Source organism: Mobula birostris, chromosome 1, assembly GCF_030028105.1.
Source record: "Mobula birostris isolate sMobBir1 chromosome 1, sMobBir1.hap1, whole genome shotgun sequence".
Classification (NCBI taxonomy): domain Eukaryota; kingdom Metazoa; phylum Chordata; class Chondrichthyes; order Myliobatiformes; family Myliobatidae; genus Mobula; species Mobula birostris.
In genome coordinates, this window is record NC_092370.1 from 241280390 (window position 1) to 241292556 (window position 12167).

A 12167-nucleotide genomic window follows, 5' to 3' on the forward strand; every position below is an offset into this window, starting at 1 on the left:
TTCCAGTCCTGATGAAAGGTACAGGTCCAAAATGTCAACTGTTTACTCTTTTCAAAAGATGCTGTCTGGCCTGCTAAGCTCCTCCAGAATTTTGTGTGCATTGTTTTGACTTCCAGCATCAGTAGATTTACTCGTGTTTGTTGATCTTCAAATCTACGTCAGGAGGACATCTCATTAGTTCTGGAATGAAAAGCAGCATCCTGAAAGCAGATGCGGCAGAGAATGAGGAAGTGAGAAAAGGGAATGGTAAGCAACACACATGAAAGTTGCTGGTGAACGCAGCAGGCCAGGCAGCATCTCTAGGAAGAGGTACAGTCGACGTTTCGGGCCAAGACCCTTTGCCAGGACTAACTGAAAGAAGAGCTAGTAAAAGATTTGAAAGTGGGAGGGAGAGGGGGAGAACCAAAATGATAGGAGAGGACATGAGGGGGAGGGATGGAGCCAAGAGCTGAACAGGTGATTGGCAAAAGGGATATGAAAGGATCATGGGACAGGAGGTCCAGGGAGAAAGAAAAGGGGGAGGGGGGGAAAACCCAGAGGATGGGCAAGGAGTATAGTGAGAGTGACAGAGGGAGAAAAAGGAGTGAGAGAGAAAAAGAATGTGTATTTAGAAATAAATAACGGATGGGGTACGAGGGGGAGGTGGGGCATTAGCGGAAGTTTGAGAAGTCAATGTTCATGCCATCAGGTTGGAGGCTACCCCATCTGTTATTTATTTATATACACACATTCTTTTTCTCTCTCCCCTTTTTCTCCCTCTGTCCCTCTCACTATACCCCTTGCCCATCCTCTGGGCTTCCCCCCCCCACCTTTTCTTTCTCCCTAGGCCTCCTGTCCCATGATCCTTTCATATCCCTTTTGCCAATCACCTGTCCAGCTCTTGGCTCCATCCCTCCCCCTCCTGTCTTCTCCTATCATTTTGGATCTCCCCCTTCCCCTCCCACTTTCAAATCTCTTACTCACTCTTCCTTCAGTTAGTCCTGGCGAAGGGTCTCGGCCCGAAACGTCGACAGTACCTCTTCCTAGAGATGCTGCCTGGCCTGCTGCGTTCACCAGCAACTTTTATGTGTGTTGCTTGAATTTCCAGCATCTGCAGATTTCCTCGTGTTTGCGAAGGGAATGGTATTTTTACAAGCGACAGGTTGAGAAGAGTATAGCCCCCATAGCTGTGGGAGTCGGTGGGTTCAAAAGATATCAGGAGATAGACTATTTCCGTTCTGGAATGAAAAGCTTCGTCCTGAGAGCAGATACAACAAAGGCAGAGGAATTGATTATGGAATGAAAAACTTCCTTCTTCAAAGAAAGGGGCTTCCCTTCCTCCACCAGCAACACCGCGCTCACCTGCATCTCTTCTTTCGTGCAAATCTACCCTCACTGCATCCAACCGCTACCAAATCAGGGACAGGATTTATCATGTCCTCACCAACCACCCCACCAGCCTTCACATCCAGCCAGTAACTCTTTGCAACCTATGCCATCTCCAACGGGATCCCACCACCAAACACATCTTTCCCAATCCCCCACTTTCCACAGACATCGCACCCTACATGAATCCCTTGTCCACTCATCCAACCCAACTGATCTCCCATCTGATACTTACCCTTGCAAGTGGAACGAGTGCCACACCTGCCCCCTCCACCACCTCCCTCACTACCATTCAGGGCCCCAAACAGTGCTTTCAAGTGAGGCGATACCGCACCTGCGATTCTGTTGGTGGTCATTTACTGTATCCGGTGCTTGTGGCGTTGCCTCCTGTATGTCAAGTACCTTCACTCCATCCGCCACAAAAAGCAAGATTTCTCACTGGCCACCATTTCAATTCTACTTCCCATTACCATTCTGACATGACAGTCCGTGGCCTCCTCTGGGATGAGGCCACACTCAGGTTGGAGGAGAACACCTTGTATTCCGTCAGGATGGCCTCCAACCTGATGGTGTGAACATCAGTTTCTCGTGCTTGCAGTAAATTGCCTCTTTACCTGCCATCACCTCTTTCTGGTGCTCTGCTCCCTTTCCTTTCTCCCATGGTCTTCAGTCCTGTCCTGTTAGATTCCCTCTTCTCAAGCCCAATTATTTCTTCCACTGATCGACTTCCTAGCTCTTTATTTCACCTTCTCCCCCTCTTGCACTTTCACCTGTCACCTGCCATCTTGTACTACTTCTTCTCTTACCCCCCAAATTCCTCACCCTGACTTCTTCCCTTCCTTTTCAGTCCCAATGAAGGGTCTCAGCGTGAAACACTTTTCAATTGATGCTGCCTGGCCTGTTGACTTCCTCCAGCATTTTGTGTGCGTTGCTTCAGATTTCCAGCATCTGCAGATTTTCTTGTGGTCTGATATCTCTAAGCCTGAATGCTTGAAAACACAACAAGTAACCAAGGCAAGTACATGTCAGATAAAGCTATTTAGAAAAGCATATAATTCAGACAACGGTAGTAGAATAATTTCAAGCTTGTGTAAGGGTTTGTCAAATCTTAAAACACATTCGACTTCATACATTAAAACAAAATGGGAGAAGGAAGGAGGGATAATAATATCTGAGGAAGACTGGACAATAATATAGAGGTATCAATGGAAGTGTACCAGTTCACAGAAATGGAGGGGGTCCGGGTGGAAAAACTTGATAAGACATTTTATTACACCCTCTCAGAAATCCCATTATACTAGTAACTCCCCTGCTTGCTGGAGAAATTGCGAAAATCTAAGTGCAAACTATTATCATATTTACTGGGAATGCCCCGTTATCAAAGACTATTGGACTGGGATACATAATGCCCTACAAGATATCTTTAAATGTGAAATATCCTTAGAGAGTAAGACCATATATTTTGGGTATATACCTCAAGAATGGTTGAAAAGAGATAAATATTTAATGAATGTACTGCTGGTGGCTGGTAAAAAGACTCTTACCAGGAAATGGTTATCTCAGGAGAGCCCAACTTTAAATGTATGGATGGAAATTACAATGGACATTTACAAAATGGAGAAGATAACAGCATCTGTTAATCATAAGTTGGAACAATTTTATTCATACTGGAAAAAAATGGTTTAACTACATAACACCTCATAGGCCTGATTTTATTCTCACAATCAATGAATATGTTGTAAAAAAAAGATCACTCCCTACTCTGTTACTCTGTACATAGTTTTCTTCTTTCGATTGTTCTTTCTTTTCTCTCCTTTCTAAGTGTATACCTCAGGTAAATATTATGTGGAGATTTGTGACAAATATGATGATATGATATATATGTACAGTATCTGAAATACATCTTATGGAAATATTTGTTTGATGATGAAATTCAATAAAAAATAAATTACAAAAAGAAGAAAACACAGTGAGCAAAACAGTTCTGAACTGCCTCACTGCTTATTTCTCACCAACTATCACTGTCAAAAGATCTCTGCTTTTTGACAAAAACACTTGCAACTGACACTATTTAAAATGTTTTCACTCTAAACACAGTGTAGTGTCTAATGACCACACTAGTGCATACGACTGATGTTAGTTAGAAATTAGAAACATAGAAAACATACAGCACAATACAGGCTCTTCAGCCCACAAGGCTGTGCTGAACATGTCCCTAACTTAGAGCTACCTAGATTTTACCCATAGCCCTCTATTTCCCTAAGCTCCATGTAGCCATCCAGGAGTCTCTTAAAAGACCCTAACGTTTCCGCCTCCACCACCGCTGCCGTCAGCCCATTCCACGCACTCACTACTCTCTGCGTAAAAAAACTTATCCCTGATATCTCCTCTGTACCTACTTCCAAGCAACTTAAAACTATGCCCCCTCGTACCAGCCATTTTAGCCCTGGGGAAAAGCCTCTGACTATCCACATGATCAATGCCTCTCATTATTTTGTACACCTCTGTCAGGTCACCTCTCATCCTCTATCACTCCAAGGAGAAAAGGCCAGGTTCGCTCAACCTATTCTCATAAGGCATGCTCCCCAATCCAGGCAACATTCTTGTAAATTTCCTCTGCGCCCTTTCTATGGTTTCCACGTCCTTCTTGTGGTGAGGCGACCAGAATTGAGCACAGTACTCCAAGTGGGGTCTGACCAGGGTCCTATATAGCTGCTACATTACCTCTCGGCTCCTAAACTCACACCCACGATTGATGAAGACCAATGTACCACATGACTTCTTAACCACAGAGTCAACCTGCGTAGCAGCTTTAAGTGTCTTGTGGACTCGGACCCCAAGATCCCTCTGATCCTCCACACTGCCAAGAGTCTTACCATTAATACTATATTCTGCCATCATATTTGACCGACCAAAATGAATCACCTAACACTTATCTGGGTTGAACTCCATCTGCCACTTCTCAGCCCAGTTTTGCATCCTATCGATGTCCTGTTGTAACCTCTGACAGCCCTCCACACTATCCACAACACCCCCAACCTTTCTGTCATCAGCAAATTTACTAACCCATCCCTCCACTTCCTCATCCAGGTCATTTATAAAAATCACAAAGAGTAGGGGTGCCAGAACAGATCCCTGAGGCACACCACTGGTCACTGGCCTCCATGCAGAATATGACCCGTCTACAACCACTCTTTGCCTTCTGTGGGCAAGCCAGTTCTGGATCCAAACAAGCAGCTGCCTCGATTAAACAACAGGCAAATTAACTGGAATCCATTGTCTATATCCTGATTTCTGACCTGGTATGTGTGTGTGTATGTGTGTGTGTGTGTATATGTATGTATGTATATGTGTGTATATATATAGACACACAGAAACAAACACACACACACACACACACATATATATATATACATACACTTTAATGTCCTGTTAATCTGGGTCTCCAAGTTCCTCTGCTCTCCCACCAAACTAGCTGCGGTTTCATTCAGAATGTTATTCTTTTCTTACCGCACTACATGGCCTCACACTTGCCGTGAATATATTCTGTCTGCCTTCTCTCAACCATATCTCCATTTCATCCCTTCGTCAATTCCTTTGGCTCTTGAAAGAACTACACAGTGCATTTTGCTGCATTTACAGAATGAAACACCACCTTTTCTTGGCCTGTATCCAAACCTTTGAAATGATCCAGGACTGAATGTTGAGTAACTCCCCATAGCTGTTTTCTCTCAGTCAGCTAGTTTATAATCCGGCTTGCTACCCACTCTTGAAAGGTATTTTGCTTAAGCCATTGTAATAGCAAAAATGTACACCATTAAAAGCTTTCCTGTAGAAGAACTTAGACAGATTAGGAGAACGGGCAAAGAAGAGGTTGATGGAATACAGTGTTTGGAAGTGTATGGTCGTGCACTTCGGTAAAAATAAAAGCACAGACTATTTTCTAAATGGAGAAAAAATTCAAAATTTTGAGGTGCAAAGGGACTTGGGAGTCCTCATGTAGGATTCCCTAAAAGTTCATATGCAGGTTGAGTTGGTTGTGGGGAAGGCAAATGTGATGTTAGCATTCACTTCCAGAGGACTAGAATATAAAAGCAAGGATGTAATGTTGAGGCTTTACAAAACAGTGGAGAGGCCTCATTTGGTGTATTCTGAGCACTTTTTGGTCCTTTATCTAAAAAAGAATATGTTGACATTGGAAAAGTTTCAAAGGAGGCTCACGAAATTGATTCTGTGATTGAAAAGCCTGTCCTTTGAAGAGTGTTTCATGGCTCTGGGCCTCCACTCACTGGAATTCAGTTGAATGAGAGGGGACCTCATTGAAACCTATTGAATGTTGAAAGGCCTCAGTAGAGTGGATGTGGAAAGGATGCTTCTTTTGGTGGGGGAGTCTAAGACCAGAGGTAGAAATTTTTTTCCAGGTGGAAATGGCTGCACAACCTCAGAATAGAGGGATGTCCATTTGGAATGGAGATGGAGGGAATTTCTTTAGCCAGAGAATGGCGAATCGTTGAAATTCATTGTCACAATGAAGGCCACGTCATTTAAGGCAGAGGTTGATAGATTCTTGATTGGTCAGAGCATGAAGGGATACAGGGAGAAGTCAGGAGATTGCGGCTGAGAGGGAAAATGGATAAGCCATGATGAAATGGTAGAGTAGACTCGATGGGCCAAATGGCCTAATTCTGCTCTCATGATGGGTTAATATCCATTGATCAGGGTTTCCCAAAATTTTATGTCATGTTCCCCTGTCATTAACTGAGGGGTCCATGGACACTAATTGGGGCCCCCTGCTGTAGATCTAGTGCATTAGAAGACCCCATTTCCCATGTGCACTAATACTTCGGATAACTTCATATCATTTCCCAATAGATTATCAGTGCTTGTCCATAAATGAGGTCGTTTAGCCATCTGAAGTTCATTGTCCAGTTCCTAGTTGTGATGCCACAGAGCTCCATATGCATTACATAGGGTTCTTTTTGCTTCTTTGAATTCATTGCAATGATAAATTGGTTTATTATTATCACTGAGCTATAGTGAAGAGTTTTGTTTTGCATGCCATACAGATCTATTTCATCACATAATACCTTATGAAAGTACAAGTGAAAAGCAATAACAGAATGCAGAACATGGTGTTGCAGTTACAGAAAATGCACAGTGCATGCAAACCATACGTGTGAATCCATAACAAAGTTGACTGCAAGGTCAGGCAGCATCCGTGGAAAAGATCGGTCGACGTTTCGGGCCGGAACCCTTTGTCAGGACTGTAGAGGGAAGGGCAGAGACCCTATAAAGAAGGTGAGGGGAAGGTGGGAAGGAGAAGGCTGGTAGGTTTTTCACCTGGAACCTACCAGCCTTCTCCTTCCCACCCTCCCCCAACCTTCTTTATAGGGCCTCTGCCCCTTCTCTTTACAGTCCTGATGAAGGGTTCCGGCCGGAAACTTCGACCAATCTTTTCCACGGATGCTGCCCGACCTTCTGAGTTCCTCCAGCGTGTTGTGAGTGTTGTTTTGACCCCAGCATCTGCAGATTATTTTGTGTTTATGACTGTAAGGTCAAGAGTCCATCCCATTGTAAAACGGTACCATTCAATAGTTTTATTGAAATGTTATAGAAGTTGTCCTTTAGCCTGGTAGTACATGCTTTCAGGCTTTTAAATCTCCTGTCTGATGGGAAGAGGGAGAGAACAGAATATCCGAGGTGGATGGAGTCTTTAATTATGTTGACTTATACTCTACTAATAAAGAAATAGCAGAAACCTAATCAATTTATTTGACTATTTAATTGCCTGAACAGCTACCATGGGGGATTTGACTCCTAAGGCAAGCTGCCTGCTCTAAGAATGATCTTTTAAAGATATGCTCTGCTTACTGAAGATCACAGGCACTAGTAGGGAAAAAGAACCCAGCGTGGTTGTCAAACTTCTCTCTGAGATGTTCAGCTCCATTTCATGGAAATGTTTTGTTGTGGCTCTGAATGTAATAAATGGGATGGGGAACCATTTGGAAGACTGCAACACCAAATTAATCTCATCAGTGTTATGCCAGCTTTCAATTTTTAACCCAAAAAATTATTCTGCTTCACTACAGGAGATTTCGGAGAGAAGAGATTTGACTACCAGCAGAGTTCTACAGAACAGTAAGCATTAATCTTTTATCTCCACCCATCTTTCAATTCTTTTACTTTCACAGAAATTTGGATAAATATATGGATTGAGGGTTATGGAGGGCTGTGGTCCGGGTGTGCATCGATGGGACTAGGCAGAATAATAATTCAGCATGGATTAGATTGGCCAAAGGGTTTGATCTGTGGTGCAGTGCTTTATGACTATTACTCTGCATTGCATGGAAACTCTCCTTTAAGACTCCAGTTACTGAAATAGTTGGGTATCTTAGGGTTTTCAGTAATTGAGAATGTACTGATGCAGTCAGTAGTATGTTTGCTTTCCAGCTCAAGCAACTCTCATCCTGACCATTGATACTGCCTGTGTGGAATTTGCACATTTTCCATGTGACCACCTGGGTTTCATCTGGGTGATCTGGTTTTTCTCCCACACTCGAAAGATATGCAGGACGTTAAGTTAATTAGTTATGTGTGGTGGGAAAATCAGGGTGGAATTGATGGGCTCATGAGAGAGACTAAGTCGCAAGGAATTAAGAGGAATACTGGGATTGATACTCTGCTTCGAGTACTGGCACAGACTCAATGGATTGAATGGCATTCTATGCTATCAGGAAAGATAGGAATAGCTAAATGTACATTGACTATAATTTATATTTTACCTTAATGATTTTATGCTTCTGAATGATCATGCATAGCTATGTTTTAAGTATTAAATCAGTAAACAATTGTTCTCAAAGTAGTTCTTCCATTCTCTTCTTGAGTGTTTTCTATTTCTATTTCCACAATGATGGAATACAACATGATGAAGTGTCTCACCCAAAAAGTCAACTATTCCTCTCCATTGATGCTGTCTCACCTGCTGAATTCCTCCAGCACTTTTTGTGTGAGATTCTGGATTTCCAGCATCTGTAGAATCTCTTGCATTTATAATACAAGATATATTTAATATATATTTTACTTCATATTGTCTTTGTTTGAGGTTTCAATGTCTATATGTATGCATTGTCAATTGCCGGGGATTAACAAAAGTGAAAAGTGGTCCATTTGCATTGCAGCACAATGGACAATGTCTAGTTATCCTCCTTTCGTCTTTCCATTAGTTATGCTTCATTCAAGAAATTGGAAGGATCCAAACAATAGCAAAGAGACTCAAGATGCAACCAAGGCTTTAGGCTTGTTGCCATTCTGAGATATTCATGAAGCTGCAAGCTGAGAAGCTGATTTGGGGAGTTCCGGTGAGCTCTAGACAACTTGGTTCATTTTAAAACACATGGTTGAAGGAAGGGTGAGTTATGTTTCAGATTTTGGCACTACCTATGGCCACAGATCTTCTACACATTGGGTTCTGGCAAAGCCAGATACAAGTCCTCATTGTACATGTTAGGAAGCCTCTATAGATGATCAAAGAATCCTTCAATTTATAATTAATATTTTCTTATAATTTATAATTATGTATGCATGGTAAATATATATTTTGCACGGAATGTAAAATCACCACAATCTCATTCTCTTGAGCATAGACAATGAAGATCTATCTTATTCTATTCTATTCAATATATCTTGAGCTGGAACCTGGGTACACAGCCATCCTGCCTGCCTGGATTGAATGCAAACTTCTGATCAGCCTGACCTGGTTTCAAATTTTTCCTCCTAACACTTTGGAGGGGGGTGGGGGTGGAGTTTAATAAGGTAAACATCTTCTAAAAATAAACTGTTTGAAATCAAAGAGATTAATGTTTGTTTTTTTTAGTGTGAAATACATGATTGCATTGTTCGCTAGTAAAACGCAACTACGTATTTCGAGTCTACTTTCTACAGTGGAGTAGAATATTAACCAGTGACTGATAGAGGTACATACATTTATTATTAGGGATCAAAGGCTTAATTCTTTACTAAGGATGTAAAGTGCATCTCTACCCTGTTGAAACATGTTAACATGTTAATTCTTACTCACATGTAGCATTTAATTAATGCTGCAAATTGAATACATCTTATATTATTAAGAAGTTGTATCAGACCTCTCCTTGAAGAGTAAAGGTGAAGCAGCATAAAGGTGAAGGGTGAAGATGAAGTATGTGGTCATTATGGGTACTGTAGGAGATTTTTGTCTAAAGTACAGACTATAAAGAAGCTTTGCAAATAAACTCTGCATGTAGCAGGTACTCTGTCCATAGAAAGTAACTGTAGGTAGGTAGGTAGGTACGTCGCTTCCGGAGTTTCTCCAGTTAGCGGACGATTTCCCTCCACACCTCTCTGACGTAGTGGGGAATTGCGTACGAGGCAAGTTACAGCAGTAGTTTGCCATTACCTTCTGCCGGGTGAGTTTCCAAAGAGATCACCAGCTCATAACCCAGCACGGATGGAAAGCGTGCTGGGAGCCGGCTGGCTGGATTCGAATCTGGGACCTTTTGTCCCAAAGTCCGATGCTGATGCCACTACGCCACCAGCCGGATCAGTAAAGTAACTGTACCTGGTTTATTGCTGCTTGAGAGATGCCCTATAAGACAATAGGTTATTTATTTGGCTTGTTTCAAAACAGACAGTGCTGACTAAGTTGGTTAATTCAAAGAAGCTTGTAGACCAGATGGATAATGTCACTTAACATGTCAAATAACTGATGTGTTTATGGTTGGAAAGGTCATGTGCTCAGAAGTTAGCTTTACAACAGTAGCAGAGATTTTTGTCTTCAAGAAGCTTTCTGACTGTATAAAAGGGATATCTGGGGAAATATCACATACATGTGAAGCCACCCAAGTCAAAGAGAAAGGAAATGAAAACGGAATTTCATGTTTAATTGGAATGGGGTAAAAGAACATCAAAAAAAAATGGAAGAAACATGGGGTGATCTAGCATTCATTCCTCTGGCTTCAATCTCTACAACAGACGATTTGTTTGTCTGCATTGCTGGTATATCGTTTCACTTTATAGGAATTGTACCTGTGGTGGAAATGTTTTGTGTTTTAGAAATTGTTTGTAATTTGGAAGTGTTTTAGATCGAATTCCTCTGGGAGATTTAAATGTGTCTTAAGAGTGTTGTTTGGATTTAAATGTGTATCACTGAAAATAAATGAACTGTGTTTCAACTACTTTGTTAGCTGAATTATCTTCTCCTTTGTGGGGGTGGGTACCCACTGCTCAAGTAGTGGGTATTTGCAACTAAACTCACTGTGGTGAATAAACAGGGAAGTGAACTAGTCTTTGAAGCTTGGGTATAATCTCCCTTTAGTGAAAGTATTCATGACTATTTATTTCCAATGGGGTTTAAGGTCTCTGCTTGAGTTTAAAACTTTGTGGTCAGCAAACCCAATACCATCACAAGCAGGTGTACTGGTATATCTATTAAAGTGGCCACTGAGTGTATGTTTGAGACACAGATAGATTTTTGCCTAGCATGGGAAATAAAGGTATGGGGAAAAGGTAGGTAGGTGGAGCTGAGTCTATGGTCAATTCAATCGTGGTCTTAGTGAATCGTGGAGCAGGCTCGAAAGGCCATCTGACCTTCTGCTGTGATTTCTTATGTTCTTATGTAAACTGTTTACCCTAGTTCTTATTTCAACAAAAATGAAAGCTTGTATGTAAGAAAATCAAGTTGTTCCTAATAATTACATTGGTGAGGAAAGTTAACTTTACCTTCTGAGCACATGATGCAGAATATTGTCCTAAAGAGTTGAAATCCACAGGCGCTCAGAAAAGATTCTGTTATTGTAAAATTGATGATTTTCTTATATCATTTCACCCTCAGGACAAAACAGAGTGAAACATACTTCTTACCCACCTTAAGTTTATTCAAAGTAACTGAAATGCTGCCAGAATTTGGCAGTAGGCTTGCTCAGGCGTACTTATCGACTTGGCCCAGCTGTCTCCTGCAAGATCCAGAATGAATTCACCACTTGAAGACCTGCAGAGATAAGACTTGAGGCAACAGATCATTTAATCCATATCAATGTTTCTCTCCAACACCGGAAAGTAATTTTATAGACATCTCTCCAACCTACCACACTCCTGTCCTAATTCATTGATTCAGATGGACACTGTTCACTCTAAACCACATGAGTGTGTAGCCACGCAGTAACTTAAATGAACTGAATTTTTAACTGTATAATGTAAATATAGTTTTGAAAATATGGTAATCCAATTTTGAAATCTATATTAATGTATTTGTGAACACTGTAACTTACATTGCCAATGTTTCAAGTTACAACTCTGTATCAAATTGTAACAATAAACACAGAATGGAAGTCGGTAACTCATTGTTAATAAATCACCAGCCCACTGAATGCCAATGCCATCTAGTCAAAACATTTTATTTTTGCCATTGTGCCTGGCAGTTGTTTTGACTGCCTGACACCTTTTACTTAGATTGCGAGCTGTAGTTTTGTGTTTTTTTTTGTACTATGAACATCAAACATGTAAAATGCCACACAGTTTTCGGGACATGTAAACATTTCCTGCTCAGAGCAATGGTTGGTCCATGCAGCTGTAAAAGAAAAATAGAGGGAATATTGCACATGGACATGATGGAACAAATTGTCTCATTTTGTGTCATTAATTTTTGTGTTTCCATGACCACAGAGTACAGTAGCAGTTGAGCTGCTTCTCTGCGAAGTCCTACCTCAAAACTTAAATAACCATTTTGAATTCTAGATTGAAAACCACCAGCAGTGTTAGAATTCCCCATC

At 41.4% G+C, this 12167-nt stretch overlaps 1 long non-coding RNA gene across 2 annotated transcripts in view; it reads left to right on the top strand.

Moving 5' to 3' along the window:
• The window catches only part of LOC140186676 (uncharacterized), a 42622-nt gene extending 30867 nt beyond the window's left edge, over window positions 1–11755 (top strand). The window contains exons 2-4 of one of the 2 annotated variants that reach the window (XR_011882920.1): window positions 7455–7503; window positions 8589–8773; window positions 11231–11754. This is a non-coding gene — a long non-coding RNA (uncharacterized lncRNA). Of the gene's footprint in view, window positions 1–7454; window positions 7504–8588; window positions 8774–11230 lie in introns of both variants that reach the window. The other variant, XR_011882925.1, reaches the window with a different exon arrangement.
• Window positions 11756–12167: the final 412 nt, after the last annotated feature.